The following is a 2,836-nucleotide window of genomic DNA, read 5'->3' on the forward strand; positions in this document are numbered from 1 at the left end:
TTGGCTGAAATATAGTTGTTTTATTATTATTATTATATGGAGAGTAAATGTCTTTTTTTTTCTTTTAACTTTATTACTAAAATCCTACAATTTCAATGTCAGATTCAATCTGTATTGTTCACGAACAAAGCAACGAGTTCACCAATGTAAATAAAATCATTTCAATTGTCACTTTTAAGAAAATTAATACTACAGATATTGTTGTTCAATAGAAATACTTTTCAGAGTTCAACAATACGTTCTACAGATCTTGCTCATAACGTTTGGAACGCCTCAATTTCAAACAATAAGTTCCCCAAAGGTCAATATTGTTGTTTCTCAAAAAAAACGCTTCTTAGTATCATCCGATGCCAGGATATTAACTACTCATATATAGTTCTAATAATGGAATATATGCATACATGTTTTGCACAACAAATATAAACGGCTTTCGCTGAAAGCAATAAAAGTCATGATTTGCGCAATCCCTCCGCCTTGCCTCAGTGTTGACGACATAACTGTTAGTTTACGATGCGCACTGGCCGACGATACGCTGGCGTATGGAAGATTTTATTTTTCTTGGCTGTAACTGTCCCACGTACGATCTAGCCATCAACCATCCTTACTTACCTCATTCTGCTCCTTTGTGGCTTCTGCTCATTCATCTAATATCAGCCATACAAGTCCGAAGGATGAAGGAACCGGAAAAATCGGGTTGTTAAATCACGTGACCACGAGAGCGGGCTAATTTACATACGGCCCTCGGACAAAGTTGGTCGGGAACGGATTCGGGACAAAGGGAAGTGGGCATGCGGATGGGTGTAATACAAGATGTTAACAACGTAGGGATCTAAACCATGGTAAGATTGAACCGTTATGTTTAATATTTCATGATTTAGGATAGCATATCTAAAATATTTCGACAATTCTGTTTGAGTATTCTATTTTACCAAAAGTTTGTTTCTAAAGGAAAGAGCGTCGTTGTTTTTGTTGTTAGAATACCGTCAGGGAGTTTTCTTTTTCCTTCCCTTCTACAAGGAGAGGTTGTGCGGAAAAGATAACTCACGGATACTCTTCTCAAGTACTTTTAGCAAAATATTTCAACACTTCTTGATAATTTTGTTTTAACATTGTATGCTTTTCTGTACGAACTTTTTGTTTTGTAAAAGAAGAAAAAAAAAGCATCAACAGAAAAGATCCCTCGTTTACCTCCGCGGCGCACGGCAGCGAGGCAAGGGCAAGCCCTATCGCTGTCGGGGTCGGTCCCTAGTGACAGCCATGACAGCTACAAAGTACACGTGTTTTCTGTGAGGCACGGGATGAGGCTTTAGGGTTTTAGTTGTAGAAATTCGGCATTTTTGCGGGTATTCTGTAGTTTTTGTTTTTTTCTAAATCAATTTCGGTTTGTTAATCTTAACCATAAGTGTTTACGTTCCTCACCAACTTTGTGTTTGCAGTAATTCCAGTCATTTTGCTAATATCAATGAACATAACAAGATAGGTTTTATTTTTTGTACATGTTGGTTGTTAATTTTGGAACTACGAACTTTAGGTCGTATATTATCTCACATATTTTTATTTTTTTTTGTATATTGCATATAGCATTGAGTTAAATTTTTAATATTGATTAATAGAGTAAACTTACATCAAGACAGATTTTTAACAAAATTTGTCAGTTCTCGTGCGGAAAGACATCAAACTTCGTGCGTGCATAGAAGTTGTTGAACGCCATCTTTTTTTTTTTTTCACGATGGAAAATCTGAAAAATAACCTAGAACAGTAGAAGATGAGAAGGAAAAAAAAACAGATATGATTCATTTTTACTTTATCTTTGATTTAAAAAAAAAGAGTTTAAAACTAAAATACGTGGATATTTAACCATTTAAATAAATAATGAAACGGTTCCTTTTTTTTACCATATTAATGATATACTCGGTTGTAAGTAATGCAAAAAAAAATGTGATGAAACCGTGAACACGTCGGATAATATTTACATTAGGTTTTTAGTTCTGGGTTTATCAAGATATCACACCGATAACATGTAACAAGAGCTAACTAACATTTAGTGACTACGAAGGCAAGTTCGTACTGTTGTATTTGATTGTAATCGATAGGAAAGTCTTATTTCAGTTCTTTTGTTCATCAAATCCAATAAGTCTCCTAAACTCTAAGGCGATATATGATTCTATTAAGCTTGTTCTTTAAGTATATTTGAACATTAAACATTGTGGTATATCTACTATAAAATAATTTTCAACGTTTATTTTTTTACTCCAACTTTTTTTTTTAAAACTAATATGTTTTGTAAAAACATATTGCTGTTTATCATTAGCAGTAGCAAAATATTTTCCTGTAAGCTAAATGTGATGTTAAATTACTGTGAATGTGTTTTGGTGCTAAACTGCAAACTGAATGTGGTGCACAAGTTCAAGTATTAAATTGTAAAAATGTTTTGGTGTCAAAGTACAAAACGTTAAAAATGTTTTGGTGTCAAAGTACTAAACTGTAAAATGTTTTGGTGTCAAAGTACTAAACTGTAAAAATGTTTTGGTGTCAAAGTACTAAACTGTAAAAAATGTTTTAGTGTCGAAGTACTAAACTGTAAAAAACGTTTTGGTGTCAAAGTACTAAACTGTAAAAATCGTTTTGGTGTCAAAGTACTAAACTGTAAAAATCGTTTTGGTGTCAAAGTACTAAACTGTAAAAAACGTTTTGGTGTCAAAGTACTAAACTGTAAAAACGTTTTGGTGACAAAGTACTAAACTAAAAACGTTTTGGTGTCAAAGTACTCAACTTTAAAATACGTTTTGGTGTCAAAGTACTCAACTTTAAAATACGTTTTGGTGTCAAAGTACTC

The 2,836-nt window shown here is 33.1% G+C and overlaps 1 protein-coding gene across 1 annotated transcript in view; it reads left to right on the top strand.

Moving 5' to 3' along the window:
• Positions 1-521: 521 nt before the first annotated feature.
• LOC111087591 overlaps positions 522-2,836 on the top strand; it is a 31,158-nt gene continuing 28,843 nt past the window's right edge. The window contains exon 1 of the mRNA XM_022394745.1: positions 522-839. The gene's annotated coding sequence lies outside the window, so the exon portion shown is untranslated. The remainder of the gene's footprint in view (positions 840-2,836) is intronic.

This window comes from Limulus polyphemus, unplaced genomic scaffold, assembly GCF_000517525.1.
Source record: "Limulus polyphemus unplaced genomic scaffold, Limulus_polyphemus-2.1.2 Scaffold2343, whole genome shotgun sequence".
NCBI lineage: Eukaryota > Metazoa > Arthropoda > Merostomata > Xiphosura > Limulidae > Limulus > Limulus polyphemus.